The 24,210-nt window shown below is 35.9% G+C and overlaps 1 protein-coding gene across 2 annotated transcripts in view; it reads left to right on the forward strand.

Annotated features, from left to right (window-relative positions):
• CTNNA3 (catenin alpha 3) overlaps nt 1-24,210 on the forward strand; it is a 1,564,769-nt gene that overhangs the window by 719,307 nt on the left and 821,252 nt on the right. The window lies entirely within an intron of this gene.

Raw genomic sequence — 24,210 nt, forward strand, 5'->3', positions numbered from 1 at the left:
TAAGATAACCAATTTTGGTAGTCTTGATCACACACATCAAAGGCCACTTCAAACACTACTGGATGATTTTCAAATGGCTGGCTGACATTTTCTCAAACGGGGTTTTTTCTTATTTTCTTTCTTTCTTACATCAGTGATTAAAAGTGAATGTGACAAAATGAACAGTAATAATTCACTAAGTGTGATGAGAATCCATGAATGGCATGTAGGCCTATTTTTCAGCGGTAGCCTTTTGGGACAGCTACATAACCATTATGTTCAAGGCCCCTCCTAATTTTCTCCAGCTTCTCAGCCTGTTCCTCTTTTACTCATTTTCCACATGAACGTTCTCCCAGTTCCTTTTTCCACCACTAAACTTGGCACGGTTGGTTTCTTCTGACTGAACTATGCTTTCCTAACTTCACTACCTTCTAAACTCTTCATCCTTTAGGTGTTATCACCACATTGTCCGGGAAGACATTATTGACCTCTCAAGCTATATCCAACCTATAATCTATAACAAGCTTTTATTATTATACACTGTGCTTGTCCTTCATAGCACTGTGGCAACTTAGGTTTCATGTTTATCTATGTGATCCCGTCTGCTTCAGCTTCCCTAGCATAGATCCTGGCATGGGCTTTTATGTATTTGTTGAATTAATATATCAATGAATTGAATGAATGAATGAATGACTGCAACAAGGAAAGACATTTTATTATTATTTATTTGTTTTTAAGAGATAGAACCCTGTCAGTATATTCTCTCTCTCAATTCTAGAGAGAGAAAAAGAAACAAAGTTCTATTTATATAGCACTGGGGTATATGCTTTTACTTATGTATATTTTATGTACACATATAAGTAGAATACTTTAAAAATATTATCAAGTACTTCTTATATACAGGCAATCTACAGGATGTTAGATAGGATACAAATAACTAATATTTTTGAACTGGTCCTGCGGTATATACTTTTTACATATTTTATTATACAGTAGAACCTCTGTAAGTTGACCACTCAAGAGAGCACCCAAACTGGTCAATATATAGAAGTGAACAACATAAAGGTCCAGGCCTACTATACTGATATGTACATGTGGTGCATATCCAGCCTATGAAAATTAAGTCAATTTAAGGAGGTTAGTTAGTGTAGGGAGGTGGCCAACTATGAAAATTCTACTGTATTTATTTCCTGTAACAGTTTATTTCTTGTAAAATGTCTCACAAAGTTTCAACAACATTCCCAATGTGAAAACACTTGCAACTGACCCAGCTGGGAATTGTTCTTTTTGGCAGCAATGTGAATATACTTATAGACCTCTAATTATAGGGGGAATAATTGGCCAAGGTTTCTAGGTGCTCTGCTCTGAAATCCTTTGCCATGTTTACACCCTGGCCATGTTCTTTAAAGGCTGTTCCTACCCAATGCCTGAGCATAGTAGAGATTCCAAGGTATACCTGCTCCCAAAACACATGGATCTCTTCACTGAGCACTGTGGCTTGAGGACCCCCTTTGGATCTATTAAACCTTCTTTAGATTGTGCAGCCTGGGAAGCTTCCTTCAGACTTCCCTGTCTCAGCATCAGGTTTGCATCTGATAGCTTTCCTAGCCCTCCAGTCCTGCTCAAAAATGCTTCCATGTTTAATCCTGTTTTGACATCTGCTTCCAGATCCAGACTAACTTATCCTTCCTTCAAGAAACCTTGAGAAGAGAGAGAAATAGCATGTGCACAGACAATTTGAAGAGGGCAGTGAGAATCTAGGCAAGCGAGAAATTGGACTTCAAGAAGGATTTAGAATTTTACTTTTTTTTTTTTTTTTTTTAAGAATTGGTACCTGTCTCACTGATTGGAGAAGCAAGAAGAAATAGTATGGGGAGAGAAGAGAGTTAGAAAAATAGATATTCAGGCCTTTTATTAAACTATAAGTGAACATGGAGGAGGTAAGATGGATTGAAACAGAGGACCAGTAAAGTCTTATAAAACTCGGGAGGTGATATAGAGAAGGGATTAAGAATGTAAAATCTAGAATTAGAAAGATCATGCTTTGAGTTCTGTTATTTACAATTAATAGCTGTGTCAATTAGAAAATTTTTCATCTGATAATCTTATTTCCTCATACATACATACTTATTTCCACATACTAAAATGTGTTTAGTAACACATCATCAATTAAATGAGATAATGTATGCAAAGAGCAAAATGAAAACAAAATTGTTTCTCTAAATAAGCAAGGATCATAAATATTAGGATTTGGGAGCTTAAGTGGACAGTTATTTCCTACGTGGATAGACCTTTAAGAAGTATATTACTGAGGAATTTTGTTTTAAAATTACCTAATATTTTTGTTGTACTATAAAACTAATTTGTGTGATGATGTTTCAATGAAAAATATAGTCTCAGAATTTGCACCTTGTGCAGTACTACTATATATGTAGTGCTACAGTTACATATAAAATTTACTGATCTAAATACTTCTGTTTGGCTTGGCACCTGTAGCTCAGCAGCTAGGGTGCCAGCCACATACACCACAGCTGGCGGGTTCAAACCCAGTCTGGGCCTGCCAAACAACAATGACAACTACAATCAAAAAATAGCCAGGCATTGTGGCGGCACCTGTAGTCTCAGCTACTTGGGAAGCTGAGGTAAGAGAATCGCTTAAGCCCAAGAGTTTGAGGTTGCTGTGAGCTGTGATGTCACAGCACTTTACTGAGAGTGACATAGTGAGACTCTGTCTCAAAATAAATAAATAAATAAATAAATATTTTTGATCAATGAAAAGAAAGACGAATTCTGCTGAGTGAGAAATACTGGTATGAAAGTTATCATGTAAGATGATGAGATAGTCCCATAATCAGAGAAAATTAATTTTTTAACTCTGGTGTTTATAATTATTTCAGAATCTCTAATAAATGCCGGTAATGGATAAGTTCCCCTTTCTGACATTTATCTGTAGTTGTTCATTTTGAAGATTACAAAACAGTACATGTATTAATGGCAAGCAATTTACTTATCTTTGTAGGTCTGTCACTTTTATCATCAAATGTTGATGAAAAAGTTTTGTTCATATGAACTTAACACCAGAAAAATATATTGTTGAATAAGCTCTTCATATAAAGCAGAACAATGGCCTGATTTAAAGAATGCAAATTATTTGATGATGCCTTCTTGATGTTTGTACAACTTTCTTTAGTAAAGGAGAGCCAGCATTACTGGGTATTTCCTACATTTTGCCTTGTGCTTTATGCCAATGGGTTTTATAAGTACTTTGGTTCTCTAAATAAGCAAGCCTGCAGGCACACACACATGGAGGAGGAGGGGCCAAGATGGCAGACTTAAAAGTATTCTACACAGCTGCTGTCATGGAAAAGATGGAAAGTGGCAAGTAAGTATTTACTTTTGGATCAATTCTCTAGGAGAGAGTATTGGGAGTCAACAAAGATGCTAGAGGAGGCACCCATACGGGGCGAAGAGAGGGAAGTGGGGTGAACTATTTGTTATGATTGGCAGTACCCAGTAGAAGAGCCTGTATGTGGGTAAAGAGGAAAGAACTCGGGGCTTCTACACTTTCCCTATGGACATTGTAGTCTGGGGGTGGTGTCATTCGGGAAAGCTCACAGTGCATTTGCCTTTTGCCTGGTTGGTCAGTATGCCAATATGTGACTCATACACACCCCCAAAGGATCACACTAGCCCTGCAGCAATGGACCCTAACCAAAAGGAAATAGTTGAAATGTTAGATATGAAATTCAGAATATGAATAATAATTAAGGTCAATGGGATTGATGGGAAAGTTGAAAACCAACACAAAGAAACCAACCAAACAAAAAAGAAACCAAATAAATAATTCAGGACATGAATGAAAAATTCACTGCAAAGATAGATAATACAGGAAATAATATAACAATGTCTGGAAATAAAGTCATTTAGACAATGTCAAAATACAGTGGAAAGTTTTAGCAACAGATTAGACCAAGCAGAAGAAATAATTCCAGACCTTGATGAAAGTGCTTTCAAGTTTACTCAGTCAAAAATGAAGAAAAAAGAAACGAGAAGAATGGATAATTAATCTTAGAAGTACGAGATTATGTAAAATAATTATAATATTACTAATCATAGGTATCATGGTCATAGGTAATCAAGTCCTTCATAATTGAAGGACAAGAAGAAAAAGTAAAAAGCATGGAAAAACAATTTGAGGGACTATTAGAGGAAATTTTTTCTGGTATTACCAGAGATTTAGTCATACAAATATAAGAAGTTCAGCAAACACCTGGAAGATTCTAGTCAAATAGGACATCACAAAGGAAAATAGCCATCATTTGGGCCAAAGTCAAAGTTAAGGAGAAAAAAATTATAAGCTATGAGATGAAAGCATCAAATAACTTAAAAAGGAAAACTCATCAGGCTAATGAAGTCTTCTTAATAGAAACCTTAAAAGCCAAAAGGAATTGGAGTCCCATTTTCAGTCTTCTTAAACAGAATCGCTTCCAGTGAAAAAACTAAGTACAACTAAGTTTCATAAATAAAGAAGAAATAAAGTCTGTCTAAGATAAGTATACACTAAAGGAGTGGTCACCACTAGACTGTCCCTGCAAGAAATGCTTAAAAGTGCTCCATGTATGGAGCAGAGCAATCAATACCCACCAGGATGAAAACACCTGAAAGTTAAAACTCACCATTCTGATAAAAGAGAAACAAGGGAGAAAAAAAGTAACTAGGTAACAGACATCATGGTGACCAGAATAGTATTTCACATATCAATGACAACATTGGATGTAAGTAGTCTTAATAGCTCAGAAGATAATAGGTTGGCTGAATGGTTAAAAACCACAACCTAAATATATGCTATTTCCAAGAAATCCATTTAATTCAGAAAGATTCTCCTAGACTCAAGATAAAGGAAAAAATATTCCATGCAAATGGAAATAAAAAGGGAGCAGGAATAACTACTCTCATATGAGATAAAATAGATTTTTAAAAATCAATAGTTATTTTAAAAAGGGCAAAGATTGCCACTATAAAATGACAAAAGGATCAATTCTACAAGAAGATATAAAAAATCCTAAATATATATGCACTAATACAGTATTAGTACTAGCAATACTGTACTACTAGTACTATCTAGTGGTGACAAAACTAGATAGATCATCAAGACAGAAAATCAATGACAAAAACAAAACAAAACACTGGACTTAAATAGATAGGATCTTAGAACAAATGGGCCTAACAAACATACAGAACATTCTGTCCCAAACTACAGAATATACCTTCCTCTCATCAGCATCTAGGACATTTTTCAAGATCCATCATCTATTAGACAAAAGACAAGTCTCAGAAAATTAAAGAAAAAAAAATACAATGTATCTTCTCAGACCTCAGTGGAATAAAACTAGTAATGAATTCTAATAGGAACTCTCAAAACTACACCAATGCAAGGAAAGTAAATGACTTGCGGAGGATGATCCTTGGGTTAATCACAAAATCAAGATAGAAATCAAAATAGTTTTCAACCTGTACAACAAAGTTGACACAAGCTCCCAAAGGTTAAATAGCACTGGTATATACTAATAAAGTCAGTATAAGATTTAAATCAAGAATTTTTACCATTTATCATAACTGTACAGATAGTAAAATATCTAGGAATATACTTACCCAAGGAGGTGAAAAGATCTCAACAAACAGAACTAAAAAAACATTAATGAAAGAAATCATAGTTGACACAAATGGAAGAACATCCTATGTCACGGATTTGAAAAATTGACATTGTTAAAATGGCCATATTTTCCTAAGTAATTTATAGATTTAATACAATTGCCACCAACATTCTAAATACCAATGCCATTTTTTTTTTTGCAGACCTAGAAAAAAATGCTAAATACTGAAAAAGAGCCCAATTAGCCAAAGCAATCCAAAGCAAAGGGAGTAAATTCGGTGGCATCATATTACCTGACTTAAAATTATACTACAAGGCCATAGCAACCAAGATAGCATGATACTGTTATAAAGGTAAACAAACCAATGACATAGAATAGATAACACAGAAATAAATCCAAATAGCTACAACAAGCCAATTTTCGACAAAGCAGACAAGAACATACACTAAGGAAAGGATGTCTTAAATGGTGCTAGGAAAATTCGAGAGCCACATGCAGAAGAGTGAGACTGGATCCCTGTCTCTCACCATATATATCAGTTAATTCAAGATGAATTGAAGACTTAAACGTAAGACCTGAAACCATAAAATTTCTAGTAATGAATGTAGGAAAAAACTGTTCTGGATATTGGCCTAGGTAAAGATTTATGACTGAGACCCCAAAAGAAACTACAAAAGCAACACAAATAAATAAATGGGATTTATTTAAACTAAAAAGTTCTTCACAGCAATGGAAATGGCCAACGGGGTATAGGGCAACCTACAGAATTGGCAAAAATATTTGTAAACTATACATCTGACAAAGGACATTCAGAATCTACAAAGGACTCAAATTAGTAAGAAAAAAAAACCCCCAAATATCCCTATTTAAAAGTGGGCCAAAGATATGAACAGATTTTTGTGAAAGGATTATATGCTTAATATCACTAATCATCAGGGAACTGTTAATTAAATCTAGAATGAGATACCACCTTACTCCCGTGAGAATAGTCATTATTAAAATGTCAAAAGTCAAACAAGAGGGAAGCACCTGTAGCTCAAAGGAGTAGGGCGCCAGCCCCATATACCAGAGGTGGCGGGTTCAAACCCAGCCCTGCCCCCCCCCCCAAAAAGTCATGAAGATGTGGTGAAAATGGAATACTTACACATTGTTGGTGGGAATATAAACCCAGTACAACTTCTATGGAAAAGAGGATGTAGATTCCTCAAAAAACTAAAAATAGACCTACTATTTAATACAGAAATCTCTCTACTATGCATCTCCCCAAAGGATAAGAAGTGGTTTTGTAGAAATGACACCTGTACCTGAGTGTGTATTGCAGCACAATTTACAATTGCAAGTATATGGAATCAACTAAAGTGTCCCAAAACTGAGAAGTAGGCAAAGAAAATGTATCTGGTTTCTCTTGAGCTTTTGCACAGTGGGACTGAGCTCTGTACAGACGTTAGGACAATGACAAGGGTGTTCTAAAGAAAAGCAGTTATTCCTTAGTTGTTGAATTTAGGTAGAGGAATCTATGGTCAAAGGGACCTACAAAGAAAAGCATAAATCAGTATGCAGCAAGGGGAAAAGATGAACGATACATTCACAATAACAACTTACCTCTGGAGTAGGAATTTGGCATCAGTGTAGTAACAATAGGAATAATCACTGAAGAGAGAAGAGATGCTAAAATTAGATTGAGCAGAAAAGCGTGGATAAAGCTTAGAATGTTCACCAGTATTGTGAAGACCGAAAATTTTTCAATTTTCCTTTGCAGACTATGAAATTGGTTCACAGCTCATGGTGTGATACTGAATTTGACTAAATATTTAATAAACAAGGAAAGTTAGAACTCAAGTGAATATGTTTGCAATATATTCTGTTTTTATTTATTTTTCTCATAGGATGAGGGACATTAAATTATATTAGATTGTGCAGGATGATGTTCATTATTGTAAATTCCCAAGTTTTTTGATAAATTGTAATTTAAAAAATTATAATAGTAAATGACAAATTTTCTATTACAAAAAATATTGACCATTAACGGCAGTAACAAAACATCCATTGGTAGCTTTTACTGAATTATTATGTTTTTTCACTCTGAAGCAGAGAATGAGATAGTAATGAGTAGTATCAGAAATAATTTGTTGCTAATTTCTTAATTTGCATAGTGTATCTCTAACAAAATGGATCGTCAGTTTATAGCAGACACCGAATATTCCTATCATGAAGTTTAGTAACTTTTTTTCAGCTGAAACATGGCCTACTTGCTTGGCTAAGCTGGGTGGCACACCGTTTACTTGGGAAACTGCCATGGTAAATCCTAGTAAAAGTTTTTAAACCCTTCTAATTGGATTTATCAAATGTTAACCAGACAGTAATATGGTAGAAGTGATTATAGTGTTGTGAAATGTTAGTATAATCTTTTTTTAATGAATATTCTATGATTTCCAGTAATGTGACTTAAAAAAAAAAACAAAACACGATTTCACATAGCAGTAACGCTTGAGCTGGTGTGTGATATTTGGTTCCTGCCACTTATAAAATTTCTAAAGATGCTATGGATTATATTCAGCAATTAAACTTGGAAGATAGGACTGCTGACAATACAAAGAGAAATTTGATTTTATTCAAGATGATGTACTTTAAACCTCTCTATAATCTACCTAAATCAATCTGTATCTAATCAATCTAATCTACCTGTGTCAATCTAAATGTTTTAACCACAACCAGAATCATCTCCACCCTGACCCCAGTGTGTCTCTGCTGCTTACTTCCTTCTTTGGCCTTCTGATTATTACCTTAAATTAATAACATCTGGCTTCATCCCAGCTCATCCAGTCCCTCTTGCCATCTCATCTCTGCTCTAATATTTGAGGACATGAGAAAAAACTCAGGCAGACCATAATCATCTATTGTCTGTGTATGCAGTATTTAATTTTTCAATAGAGTTGATCGACGCTATTTAAAAAGTTGGGATTTATTGAGTCAGGATCTATTACATGTCACGATGGAACTCTAGATTCTCTAGAAAAGTGTGGGACCATTGCATCCACTTTCTAACACAGTAATATGTGGCTGGCTTTTATAGAGTCTTGAGTTTGCATCTTCTGACTCTACATTTTGTCTTAAAGCATATGTTTTATCTCCTTTAGAATTTTTTGGTTTGCTTTTTTTCCAGAATTTTAAGTCTCCTATGTGCTCACCATCTCTTATCTTTTATTTATCTTTTACCACTCAATGTACCATAGGGTCAACTGTATTCTGTGTATCTTTTATCTCCTCTGTGCTCATAACAAGTTCACTGAGGGTGGGGACTCTGTATGAGTCTCTGTACCAATGCACAAAGCCAATTTGCTGGTGTTTGCTTATTAATGAGAATTTTTAACAGTGATCTTCATCATTGTCATAAATGCTCAACAGGGTCAATGTATTCAGCAGACTCAGTCCTTAAAGTAGCATGGATTCTAAATATTAAAAACCTTCCAATTAAAACCAGCAAAATATTTGGCATTAGGCAATTTTTCCTACTGCGTTAAAATACTTTTATGGTAGCAGGTTGGCTTAATCTCTAACAGCGAAAAATTGGTGCATGGCAGAATGAGAATTGGAGCTATTCTTTTGAAATGCAAATGCATCTTTCCACATTGGAAAACATTGACTTTAAAATATACTGCAGATTCATATTGCTTGTTTAGAGCATTTTATTTATTTTGCTCACTGATAGTTGTTCCATGTTCCCACTAATGACATGGTGATACTTGAACTTAGAGATGGGAGCTATTGTATATTTCGGTTTTGGCTAGAAGAGAAAATAGGAAAGCCAAGGTCCTTCGACTTCCTGCCGCTCTGCTTTCATCCTGTGACATTAAAGCCATACATCATGGAAATGGCATATGGACTGTAAGAGCTAATGGGGTCTTAGTTCATCCCTCTTTCTGTGTCCTCTGTCTGCTGCCCTGGGTAATGCCTTATTTCCCATTTGCAAATTCTAGGGTAATATGCACTTAAGGTCTTCAACCTTGTCTTTGGTTTGGCATTATTCAATTATTAACTTTCTGTGAATTCCTCAAGAGAAACAAAATATCATAAAAGCCCGTCTACCCCGTGGAGCCTTTAGAACAGAGACCCAAAGAAGCATTTGCTTAATAACCAATTATTAATACCTAGTAGTTTTAGAGATATTTCAAAGATGTTCACATTGCAGTGAATGCAAATGTGTGTGGTCTTGTGAGTTTTCTACCGATTAGCTCATCTTTTTGTTTCTCTTTCACTGGTGTTTGAGTGTGGATAATTTTGCTAAATGAAAGCTTATTTCAACCCATCGGCCATGGGAGTGCCGTAAAATGTATAAAACTCTACCTAATACTCTATATTTAGCATTCAGTGCAAGGTCTTGGTAGATATGTACATAAATTTTTTTGTATTTTATAAAGTCAAATAAAATACACATTTCCAATATTCAGTCTTTATTTTGCAATAAGAGATTGAATCAGTTGTCATTAAATCAGCATGTATTGTGTATCCACACAATACATAAGGAGAAAAAAACTTGCTTTTGCAAAAAGGTCAAAAGTTGAACAAAATAAAAGCCGTCAAAGAGAAATATTTTGATCATTTATGATTATATCTTAGGTTCCTGGGGGAATACAATGGCGAAGACCTAGTCTCTCTCTTTAAAGATCTCACAGTCATGGGAAGGAAATAAAAAATGAAAACAGATCATTGAAACATCTCATATCTAGTTTAACACTTATAATGAATGTACTCTTGGTTAGGAGGTCCAAACCCTGGACTGGCAGGCAGGAACTCTGAGGACAGGTTTGTCCCGTTATTAACTAGCTTTGTGGCCATGTCAAGTCACTCAAACTTCTTGGACTTCATTTTTGCACTATTTAAATAAAGTGGATATGACCTCGTGACCTTTGCATTTATTCTAATTTCTTTGATTCTCCTGTGGTTCTATGATTCCAATTTAGATACAGGCAATCAATGGTATAAAATAAAACAAAAATGTGTACAGCTAGAATGAATTTAATACATTAAAAATCAAAGAGTATCAAGGATAAATTCAAAAAAGAAATTTTGTTTTTCCTGAAAGCACCTGTGAAATGATATATTGAATTTTTTTTTTCCCTTCAGATGTTCACTTTCTGGTGTATTTTAAGAAAATATGATCTTTATGAAAAATTACTGTCAATTTTCCCTTAAAAATAAAGTTCTTTTTGATAGCAAATGATTTGAGCTAAAAATGAAAATTGTGAAAATCAATACTAAATGACATGAATAGTTGGAAGTAAAAAAAACTTGTGTGAATACATCTATGTGAATTTTGCCTAATACTCTTATAGATTTTAAATAACGTAATTGAATATGGCAATTATTTGATATATATAAACTGATAAGAAAATAGTTGAGTATACTTATGAAAATACAAAAATTATATGCATAAAGAGACTAAAATTTATTTAAAGGAATTAAAAATATCCAGTAAGAAAAATCAAATTAATGACACAGTGTGGTTGTGATGAAAGCACACATACCCAATATGAGTATTTAGGACTGAGTCTCTGAAGTTGCTTAGAAAATGATGGAACCTGGATATTCATGCCTTTTTTTAACATGATGCTAGACATACCTACTACTGTCCATATTTTCTATAGTTAAATAAAATATGGGGTGAAGTAAGACTTCCTTTCACAGCTGCATTCAGTCCCCCTCACTGCCACACATAGATAACTATGTCTGTTGAATATCATTCATAAATGCTGGAGATAGAAAGAACATGAAGAATCATTCCTCCATGGCCAGGTGCTGTGGCTCTCACCTGTAATCCTAGCACTCTGGGAGGCTGAGGTGGGAGGATCATTTGAGCTCTAGAGTTCAGGACCAGCCTGAGCAAGAGTGAGATCCCACCTCTACCAAAATAGAAAAATTACCCAGCTGTGATGCACACACCTCTAGCCTCAGCTACTTGGGAGACGGAGGCAGGAGAGCATTTGAACCCAGGAGTTTGAGGTTGCAGTGAGCTATGGTGACGCTGCTGCTCTCCAGCCTGAGAGACAGATTGAGACCCTGTCTCAAACAAAGCAGAACAAACAACACAAAAGAATCATCTACTCCATTATCTACATTTCATAAATATGGAAAATGATTTCTCAAGAGGTTAAGGGATTTTTTTTTTTTTTGATGTCATATCAACAGTAGCCTAATTGGTACCTTGGTCCTGTTCTTTTCCTATTATTCTAGACTTTCATCCTAAAAGATGCCATTATAACCTCTCAGAGGAAAAAAACACCTATAATATATCTATAAAATATATACTTATAAAAAGGTAAACTTAAAAAATCCCACATTTTAATATAATAATAATAATTTTATGCTAGAATTGTTGTACTTTCAGGTGCATAAAGGGTATATATATATATGTGTATATATTTTACGTTCTCTGTTAAGGAGCTGCTTAATTTGTCTACATCTGTATAAAATACCTAACTACCTCTCAGTTAATAAGCACTCTATAGCAGAGCTGGAGCATAATTATAGTAACTCCTATTGCAGTGTTTGCAAATTTGCTAAATAGAAACCTTTTTTATAAATAAATAAACCAAAATAAATTATTCCAGATCAAGATAAAAAATAGAGATGATTAGTTAGAATCAAGTTACAAGTTAATGTTAGCTTAGAAAATGTAATTATCAGAATAATTTCTTCACTATGTATTAGTATGATGTCTCAGCCCTTTTTGTGTTACTATAACAGAGTGCCATTGACTGGGTAATTTATAAAGAAAATGAATTTATTTCTCATAGTTCTGGAGGCTGGCGAGTCTAACATCAAGGAGCTGGTGAGGGCCTTCCTAGTGTATCATTCCATGGTGGAAGGCAGAAGGTGGACAGAGCAGGAGAGAGGGAGAGTGGGAAAGGGACCAAATTATTTGTACACCAAGCCTTCTCTATTCAAAATCAACCTACTCCTATAATATTGACATTAATTCATTCATAAAAGCAGAGTTCTCATAACCTAATCACATCTTATGAGGTTGCACCTGCCTACACTGTTGCACTGGAAATTAAGCCTGCAACACATAAACTTTGGGAGACATGTTCTAACCATAGAATCTAAGCTACTTGCCTATTAGACCCCTATAATCTGGACACAAGCATGGCCAATATTACGTGTATTACTAACATACTTGAATAACTTTAATAGGCCTCATGAAATGAGTAATTTATTAAGTAGTACCATTTCAGTAGAAACAACCACAAAATGGACAGGAAGCTGTCTTTTACATTGGTGCAATTCCTACATCCTAGTGAAGTCTCTAGTAGACTCTATTATATTAGGCACTCTGTGAATTATGAAATCTTCCTTACCATTCATGTGAGAACACCCTCACTTCTAAAGAAATCTCTGTCCACACCAGTTCACTAGGAGGTCTCCTCTAGCCCCCAGCTTTAACTACTGCCTATATACTGATTGCGTTCAAATTAGACCCCCTATTGCTAACTTTCTGCACTTCTGCCTAACATGTCTGATTGCATATCCAAGCTCTCCACTTGCTTGTCCAGAACCCTTCTTGAAATAAATTGCTCTAAAGCTGAATGTCACATTTTTTCTGCAAACTCTCTTTTCCCAAACCTTTCTGTTTCAAAAAATGAAAACTATCTTCCTCTGGGTTCAGTCTGAGGACATAAGTCCTGGAAATCATTTTCAGCTGCTTTCTTCTTTCCAGCCTTTTATCAGCAAATCCTGTTGGCTCAGTCTTCCAATGGGTAAAGATTCTCAATACTTTTTGTTACCCTCATCCCTGACTCCCTGGTGAAAGCCACCATTTTGTCTCTAGCCTGGATTATTGCGATAGCTTCATAGCTACTCTCTTGATTCTCTCCTTGTCCTACTGCAGTCTGACCGTGCCACATAGAAGGTGATCTTTTTAAATAGTAGGTGACCTTATTACTTCTAAGCTCTGTATTATCCCAAGTTCTCCAGAAAACCAGAACACATAGTGTCTCTGTGTGAGTGTGTGTGTGTGGAGAGAGAGACAGAAAGAGAAAAAGAGATATTAATAAATTACAAGGAATTGGCTCATATGATTATGAAGTCCTAAGAATTGCAGGTAAGTTAATAGGCTAGAGTACCAGGAAAGCCAATGTTGTGGGTCTAGTCTGAGTCCAAAGGCTTAAGAACCTCAAAAAAACTGATGTACCATTTCAGTCTGAAGGTTGGTCGGCTCACAATTTGAGAAGCTGATGAGTTTGAGTCCAAAGGCAAGAAAATGTTGGTCTTCCAGTTTGAAGGTAGTCTAGGGTGACCAGACGTCCCGCTTTTTAACAATTTGTCCCACAGCATTTTAAAAAAGTCCCGATTTTTGGCAAGAATGCACGAATGGGCAGGAGAACAGGAAGGGAATATATGATTTTTGGCTGCCATGTGGCTATTTCACCAGGATATGAGTTTTATATTATTTTTGTTAATTTTATAATGTTAAACTGTAATAACATTGTAATAACAATGTAATTGTTGAGAAGTGATTATCGAGAACTGCTTATCAAAGTTTGCATTGTTGTCAGGCCCTGCCCCCTCTCCCCCCCACCGTGTTGTCCCACTTTACCAATGTTAAAATCTGGTCACCCTAAGGTAGTCAGGCAAGCCAAATCCCCTGAGTAAGGGACAACTTCTTTCTTCTAGTTAGGTCTTCAAGATCTGGGCCAGTAACAGTCTCTCAGAAACCCCCAGAATAATATTTGATGCAATATCTGGACACCCTGTGGCCCAGTCATGTCACAGCTCTGAACCTCGCTAGCCCCATCTCTTACTTCTCTCTGTTCTGCTCCTCTTCTCTTCCAGTCACTCTCACCTCCTTACCTGTCCTCATTTTCTCCTAACACATTCGGTGTCTAGGATTTCTGTTTGCTCTTTCCTCTCCCTAGAAGAGCCTTCTCTCTGATAATGCTCCAGTTTACCTCATCACTACCTCCAAGTCTGCTCCACACCCATTCCACAGACATGCCTTCCTTCACCATCACTGCGAGAGTAGTATCCACTGTCCCAGTCACTCTCTGTGTCCAAAACGTGTGTTATTTTTCATCATAGGCCATATCATTATCTGGAAGACAGTAAATCTTCACTTAATGTCATCTATAGTTCTCAGAAACAGAAACTTTAAGTAAAATGACGTATAACAAAACCAATTCTACCACAGGCTCATTGATATACACAAATTTATGTTCCTATGGCACATTCTAGTAACAAAAACATCACCAAACTTCTAAATAAAGATTCAAAACACTTGTAATATTCAACATTGAAATAAATGTGAGTTATAGTACACTTATAAAAGATTAATAAAAACAAGCAAGAAAATTATTTACCCAGTTTTTAACAAATCCGTGAGTGGTGGCAGTCCTAGTGGTGGTAGATTAAATCAAAGAATAAATGTCTGCAAAGTGAAAATTCTGAAGAGTACCTCCCACTACCACATAGCTCAAAAACAAACTACAAATCGGGCAGGCTTGGTGAGAGCTTTCCTCCAGCATTGTTTACTGATGTCCATTTGTATGATTATCGTATGCTTCATGAGTTTTTAATTTTACAATAGAGTGTGTTCATTCTTGCTCTGACCTGCTTGTTCTAGTTCAGGGTTGCAGGTGGCTGGAGCCTATCCCAGCAGCTCAAGTGCAAGGTGGGAATCCACTCTGGGCAGTATAACATTCCATTAGAAGCAGGGCGCGCACACACACACACACACACACACACAGAGTCTCTCACACCAGGACAATTTCGACTCACCAGTTAACCAATGTGCACATCTTTGGAATGCAGAAGGAAACTGGAACACCCAGAGAAATCCACGCCCAGGTAGGAAGAATGTACAAACTCCATAAAGAGAGTGGCCCTGGTGGGAATCAATTTTCCCATCAACATCATAACAAAATGTTGAACAAAACAACATTATTCAGGCACCTGCTGTAATTCATATTTACGTATTGTTCTCTTTAATGTAAGTTCCTTTAGACCCGTGACTTTGCCTTTGTTCACCCCTGGATCCTCAGTGCCTCAAACAGTCTCTGGACCATTTGATTTGCATGAGTAACTTTACTAAAATAATTGTATATGAAAGTTTAAGAAGACATAAGTGCAAAGAATTTTCTGAGACCCCATTCGCAGGGTATCTTATTCATGGAAGGGAAGAAGGTCATTAGTGAACCAAACCAGAGAAAATTAGAATAGGATCATTGGGTCCTTCCCTCGGCTATGAAGTAGGCCTTTTAGCCAGCTTGGATGGTTTTTGCGAAAGCAATAGACAGGGCTTACGGTGTGGTTACATTGACGTCTATATGAGTTTGAATATTTACAGAAGATTTATTTGAGAGGAAAGCTGAATAGATGCAATCCTAGATTGGGCCTATAAAAATTTCATGTACTCTCAGGGTAAACAAATAATTTATATAACCACAAGGGAAAAGGATTAGAGACAGTTTAATGGTTGTGATTGTCTTATGTGTAGTAAATAGTGTGATGGCATAGATACTCATAAAAAGGTGAGTATCTGCTTGTATACAGGAGCAGGGAAAGATTGCTTAAGAAAACAGAAGCACCTGAGTAGACACCTGTCAAAACAAGAGCCATTAGGGAGACTGCCGGTAGCATTTCAATTCCCCCATTGCTTCTGCTGAGTGTAGACTTTGCCATCTGTTTGTTATATTTTTGAATGAGGTTGGTCCTTAGAAATGCTATCAATACACTAAGACATAATAAGAGATCCCCCACATCCAGGCCTTCGTGTTGTAAGTGAGCATTGATATTTTAATAGGTTTTTCAATGTTTTGACTAGAAGGAATTTTTTTTTTCTTCACTGGTAGATTTCAGAAGGAGAGACATTTCCTACTTTTGGTGAAATCTTCTACCACATTGTGTTTAATGTCTGCAAATTCTAAGAAGTCCCAGGTCCTTGGTGATTTTCTTAATACTCAGTTTCCATTTTCCTCAGCACACTTCCATATCCTCTTATTTATACCTTTGACTATGAAAGTGTATTTTCTTTAAGACAGTTAGCAAATTTAACTTGTAACTGTGATTTGCCAATCATTCCACAAAATCATAGAGTAGGATTATTGAAATGAGATATGAAACATTTTTACAAGTATCTTTATTTTTCCATCAAACATATTATTTCTTTTATTAAATCATAGCTGTACACATTAATGCGTTTATGAGGCACAATGTGCTGATTTTAGATACAGTTTGGATGCTCGCATCAAACTGGTTAACATTTACAAGTATCTTTCTATATTACTTTGATATATTGTCGGCAATAAGGCCTAAGACACGTGTTATTAGTCTTGAATTTACCCTTGTGTGTTTCAGCTCATGATGCTAACTTTCAGACGCAGCTGATTACTTGTTTTAATTGTATAATTGTACTTACGAACAGGATCTGAACATTGAACTCTTTTAATATAAATAGCTTTAAAAAAAGAAAACGGAATTAAAGTGTACCTTTTTTAAGTATTGCTACTTGGTACTCATTTATTATTATTTCCCACCTTAATCTAGTGGGAAACGGAAGTAATATGAATCAGTCATGTAGTCATTCAACAAACATGTATTTGGCCTTTATTGTGTCAGGTCCTGTTAGGTGTAAAGTGAGTCTTTGGACACACAAGAGGGTATGGGGGAGAAAGGTCATCTGAAAAGTGGCATCCATTCGTAAAGTGAAAATAACCCTTCAAGTATTATAATAAAATCTACTTTTTGGTGGACTTATCATATTCCTCATATCATTTGTTACAACTTACATCTAGAGCAATAGTAGTTCTCAACTGGGGCTATACTTTGGAAAATATGAGGATCTTATAAAAAATAACATGTCCTGCCTCCAGACATAGCAATTCCAATTTAATTATTCCAGGGAGAGGTCAAGTTTTACCCTCATTCTCGAAGATCCGCAAATGGTTGTAATGGGCAGTCCTCATTGAAAAGCACTATTTAACTCCTCAACTATCACATTTTCCAAATAGTTACTATTTTCGGAAATAAATGACCTTGTGGCACTTGCCCACAATGCGCACAATAAATTCTTACAAAACTCTCTAAAAGGCTTCGCCTATTAGTTACCAAAATAGAGACACAATAATGACTACTATTATGTGTTTATAATGTGCCAGACATTGTATCTGAACACATACAGATATGTGTATCTTTAAACTCTACCATGGCCCTGTACATTAGGTCACATTTTTAGACTCTCTGTTGAGACTTAGATATTAAGTAAATTACCCTAGTTTACCCAGTAATCTAGTATCTGGGGCCAAAATTCTAACCCTGACCTGTGTGAATCCGAGGATTTCTCCCAGGCTACGCTGCCTTCGTATTCTCAAGCTGCGTCTCTAGACGTAACTGTAACTCGCTTCACTTTACACATCCTGGGCTGTGGGCAAACAAAGGACATTTTCTCCCATTTTCTCACCTGTCATTTGCATACCCCGTTAGTGTGGGCATACAAACTGACGGGGTATGCCCTTGCCAGTCAATTTAATTTACCCTTCTTAACCATACTTTAAGGCACAGCTCCAATGCAGCCTCATCAATAAATCCCTCCCTGGATCTTCCCAGTTGGAAGGAATCGCTTCTCCCTCTGACCTTCCACAGCGTCTCTGTCTTCTCTGCACCTCTCTCAGGTATCCTCATTATTTTCTACCTTCCAGTTATGTGTACATATGATTAATACTCTTGTTTATGAGATCCTTGAGATCACAGTTATGTCGGATTCATATTTTTATCCTGTAGAACACTCCGCACAGTACCTAGTCCATTGTTGAGGCTGCAAAAATATTTGCTGGAGGAATACACCGTGAATGAAGAAAGAATAAGCAATCTGATTAAGGGCACCTCACAAATCTATACGTGCGACAGGAAAAGAACCTAGTAGCACACATCATATGAGCTAGAGTTCAAAATATCCCTCTTATTTCAAACTATCTTTGTTTCCTGTGAAATGATGTGATTCCTAAATGTGTCAAGTTTTTAAAGGGATTTTATGGATGCTTTGATTTTATATGCAACCTGAGGAAGTAAGTGACCAATAAATAAGAAATAAGGGCATTTCTCTGTTCCTGATCATTTATGTTAGCAACTGGAAAGAGAATAGAAAAATGTATATACATGGGAAGGCGTGGGACGATAGTGTAATTGCAAATGGTGTTTTATTTAGAACCTCTCCTGTTTATATTTATGCAGAAGGATTTCACATTGCATGCATTTAGATGCATTTAGCAGATCTACAAGTTGTTCTCATTAAGGGAACACTAATGCATGTAGCATTCTTACCAGAAATAATGTACTTTTCTTACTATCTAGGAGAAACAATGTTCAGATAGCTTCTAATCGCAAAGGAGAGAAAATCTATTTAGAAAAAAAAAAAAAAAACAAAAAACTAGCTAACAGGACTATTGCTTAGGATGCCCTTGGTGGCTCTGAAGAATTTTTTTTTTTTTTTTTGTCTTAGCGTTTCTTTAGAAAATCATTTTGATTTCCATGAAGGATGAGTTTTACTATTTGCTTTAGATATCACCACTTTGTACTTGCTAGAGATGAAGTAGACCAGTGAGTGTTTTTACAATGGATTGTTAATCTCCGGTCATATCTGGTATGTAGTAGGTTGTGGATTGGTTTATATGAACATCAAAGTACTAAATGTTGTTGTGGAAAATTTGTTTTCAATTAGGAGTATGGAAGTTACGGATTTTAAGTTGAGTTTTCACTTGCATGTTTTAGGGGGAATATTTTAATCTCATTGCACATAGAAGAGAGTTTGAAATTTGAAACTAATAATCTAGTGATCATCTGTTTTATAAAATTAAGTGGGCATTTCTTTCTCAGAAATCAAATAAGAAAATTTTTTCTATAGAGTGCCAGATACTAAATATTGTAGGCTTTGTAAGCCACTCTCTGCGGCAAGTAACGCTGTAGCATGAAACCAGCTGTGAACAACAGACAAATGAATGAGCATTGCTGTGTTCCAGTAAAATTTTATTTATGGGCACTAACATTTGAATGCCCATAGTGTTCACGCATCATATAATAGTATTTTCCTTTTTATTTTTCAACTCTTTAGAAGTGTAAAACCATTCTTAACTCACGAACCATACAAAAACAGGTGCTGGGCCAGATTGGACCATATGTTCGCCCAGGTGTGGTTGAACATAGCTGGCTGACCTTTGTCTTGAATTCTAACTGTAGGTCAAATAGCTGCTTTGCATTGTCTTCAGACAATTATGACTCATGGTAGACTTTTGAAGTGTTGCTGGGGATGAGGAGTGGAATTATTGAAAATACTACTGCCAATACAATGCTTCAAAACCACGGTATGAAAACAAGTAAAAATTTATAAAAATAAACCTTGCCAATAGCAGGATTATCTTACAATTTACTTGTAAACTTCCAAGCACTTGTGTTTTATAATATTATTACCAGGGTTGGCAAATTTAAAGGCTTAATTTCACTTTTGATTATCCACATTAGAAAATATACCACAGTATATTCTGTAAGATTAATACATTTTAACATTCTTCATACATCTCCCTAGTGCTTAGCTTATATCGTATCACTGTAAAGGAGGAGATACTATTAAATGCTAGTCATTTTTGAAGTATAATATTTATCCTTCCAATAATATCCTACTTTTTATTCCTATAGCTACTGCCTTTTGAAAGATCAGTCTGTAACAAATACATTTCATTCTTTTTCTTTTTGTGCAGGCTGAGATTTTTTTAATTGATCATTTAAAATTATAGTTAACAACTCATTAAAGATGTACCAGTGTTTAAAATTGAAATAGGGCTTTCAAATAAGAAAAGAAGACATATCAAAGTTAGCCCAGAGGTGGTGGGGCAGAGACCTAGGAATGTACTCTTGATTTATGATACTCTAATTTTTTAAATTAAGTTATATATACATAGATGATGAATACATTGATGCCTTTGTGGGATTCAATGTGTGGATTATTTGTACAAATTGGAGTGAAATACATTTCATTCTTATATGTTCTCAAATGCAAGTATATATATATTTATATTTGTACTTCCTAAAGTCCTAGAAGTCCAGAACTGATCTAATAACAAATAGCTTTCTCATTATAGATTTACAGCATATTGAAAAGTATGAAGGGAGTCAGGAAAGGTCCTGCCATTAAGTTGCTTCTATTCTGGTTGATATCCATGATAGGCATTGGATTTTATTAGTAACATGTGACACAATATAAGAAATAATAGAGGGTAACCTGCACTCTAACTTAATATAAAATCAAAACATTATACCTTTTACAAGGGCACTTGAATTTAGCTTCTTTGTCATAGAATATGTTTGATCAAACCAGTCCAAAATGTAAATAAGTGTTTGCGAGAAAACATTTGACCTTTATCATGACCCTTTCTCTGTTACTGAGCTCCACCTCAAGTTGGACTCTCATCCTCATCCCTCAACAGTCGTTGAGCCATACTTCATGGCCCTGCTTCATCTCCCTCTTTGATTTGGCTTGCCCAGTTGGTCAAGCATGGAGTACGCAAAGCATGGAGTGATAATAGAGCAGGCTGTAAACGTATCTACTGTGCAATTACTTGATAATTTAAAAAATTTATAATTTCTAAATTGTTGTGGGCTATATGTGACAATTCTTGGGCAAGTATTGAGAGATGTGAGTTTAAATGAAGCATAAGACTTAAAGGTAGGAGGATGGCATGCCTTTAAAAAAATGATGGGAAGGGGTCAGGGCTCATAGTATAGTGGTTGAGGCACTACCCACATACACCAGAGTTGGCAGGTTCAAACCCGGCTCAGGCCAGCTAAACAACAATGACAACTGCAACAAAAAATGCCTAGGCATTGTGGTAGGAGCCTGTGGTCCCAGCTACTTGGGAGGCTGAGACAAGAGAATGGCTTGAGCCCAGAAGTTTGAGGTTGCTGTGAGATAAGACGCCATGGCACTCTACTGATGGTGATATAGTGAGACTCTGTCTCAAAAAAACAAAAAAAAAAAAAAGGAAGTTCTAGTGAGATGGAGGTAAAGCTGAATAAATTGTCAGAGGCAAGGATGAGGCTAAGGCTTTTGAGGAATGGTGAATGGGTGAGTCTAATTTTATCAAGAGTAGGGCTTGGATAGGTATTTGGAGGTAAGGAGATTGGAAAGGATCTTCCAAGCTAGGTTATGAATGAAGGCTTTGTTAGTGAAGAGTTTGAGCTTTCTTTCATGGGGAAATAAAAGTCATGAGAAGTTTCTAGTAGAAAGGGACATGATAAAAGCTGGGTATAATTTGGAAAGATTAGTAAGATGAATCCAAAATTCCTCAATTGGCACTGGAATGTGCAATTTGACTGATTATTTCCATAATGGTAATGTATTTCTTTTCAGTAATCTGATAAAAGTATCAAGATACTTTGGAGGTAGGCCAGGTGTGGTGGCTTATTTATAATCCTAGCACTCTGGAAGGTCGAGGCAGGTGGATTGCTTGAGCTTAAGAGTTCAAGACCAGCCTTATCAAGTGTGAAACCCCCATCTCTACTGAAAACAGGAAAGCTAGCTGGGCATCGTAGCAGGCACCTGTAGTCACTACTTGAGAGGCTGAGGCAAGAGGATGGCTTGAGCCCTTGAGATTGTCCTGTAAGCTATGACGATACCATGAGACTCTACCCAAGGTGACAGAGTGAGATTGTCTAAAAAAACTCCAATACTTTGGAGGTAGAGGGGGGAAGCTGTAGGATTCAGAGAGTTGGTTTCCTGACACTAACTAGAAAGCAGGATTTATTTTTACAATGGTCTGAATTTCTTACAATGAGGCAGGCTTAAAAAGATTTTGATTTTTCAGCCTTAAATTTAATTAAGACTGTTTTCTTATAGTCCACAGCTTTGAAACAAATGATTGCTTTATCATGTAAGAATAGTTATCAATGGTATTAAGAAACTTATCAAAGAAAAACTCCTCTATGATAGGCTGCCACATGCAGGCACACGCCTAAATCCAAGGCTACAGAGCTTTGCCCTTTGGTAAACAAAACACATCCTGGTAGGTGAATGAAGCACATAGAATAACAAAGATTTTTGCCATTCAAAAGAAATGGATTTAAAAAAAGAAAACAAACGTGAAGACTCTTAAATTTGGAGAGCAAATTGAAAGCTGTGGATTATATCCGGTTCCTCCCCACTGTCACAACCTCATCTGCTCTATTCCCATAAGCACATAAGTTTTGAAAGCAGGGAGAAAGCTGTAATAAGACTGTCTTAAATTTCAGATTCAAAATGGTGAAATAAAATGAGAGATAAAAGATTGAAAACAATAGGGAAACAGTAAAGAATTGTATTATCAGCTTGCATTCTTATTCTTTCTAAAATATCTTTGAATAACATTTCTTCTGTGTATATTTTTTCTCTTATTTTTGGATTATCTCTCTGTAAGAGTAATACCAAAACATATTTTGAGTTGTTTATGAATGTGGATTGGGTGTAAATTTGTAAGTTGACTTTTCTAATGGGAGTGATTTGATTTATATTACTCAGTGCAAAAAATAAAAAAAGCTCTTATATGCTCAAATTTTCACACACAGCTTTTTCTCAGGAGTATGTAAGGAATTCCAAAGCTCTAAGTTTAAAAGTTTCAACTTTAAAAGCATTTCAAAATATTCATCAATGTCTTACCAGTTGTATTGGTTTCTTAGGGATGTTGTAACAAAGAACTACAAACTCGGTGGTGTAAGACTACAGATATTCTTTTCTTAGTGTTGAGCGCAGAAGTCAGAGGTGAAGGTGTCTGCAGGACCACGCTCCCTCTGATGGCTAAAGGGAAGAATTCTTCCTTGCTGCTTTGGCTGCTGGTGACTTCCAGCTCTGCCTCCACTTCCCATGGGCTTCCTTTCTCTGTCACTGTATGTCTTTCTGTGTCCTCTCTTATTATGAAGAGACCAGTCATTGATTGAGGACCCAGTCCAATCCAGAATGATCTCATCTGGAGTCTTATGTTGATTAATTACAGCTGCAGATAAAGTTCCAAGTGAATGTGAATTTGGGAGGATACAACTCAACCCCCTATACCAGCTTACAGAATTTCAGTATCATTTTCATATTCACCAATAAGGAAGAAATATGACAAAACAAAAAGAACAAAGCTTGAATACCACATTAGGGATTTGGCTACCATATTACAGGATTACTATTATTTTATTGTGTTTTTTTTCTTATTTTCCCATTGCCTAATGACTTCTCGGCCCAATTATTTCTGTTACTGGAAAATTTGCATACTTCAAAAATCCAACCAGATTCCACCAAACCATTACAAAAGGTATTATGGCTGTTGCCTTTTCTGCACAAGAAGGAGGTATTACATTATAAATGCATCTACTTTTAGGCATCTTTGTTTGAAGGCACGTATATGTGTAACCCTTAAAACAAATAAAAAGAACAGATGCCAAGATCTGAATGGTCAGATTAGCTTTATATCCATCTGGGATTTAAGGATGGCTCCATTGTTTCTCTTTCCTTCCTTCCTTCCTAAATTCCCCAGCAAAGGATTTTATGCATAATTGTGCAAAATAAATATCTTAG

The sequence above is a fragment of the Otolemur garnettii genome, unplaced genomic scaffold (assembly GCF_000181295.1).
Source record: "Otolemur garnettii isolate 467f Iridium unplaced genomic scaffold, OtoGar3 scaffold00008, whole genome shotgun sequence".
NCBI lineage: Eukaryota > Metazoa > Chordata > Mammalia > Primates > Galagidae > Otolemur > Otolemur garnettii.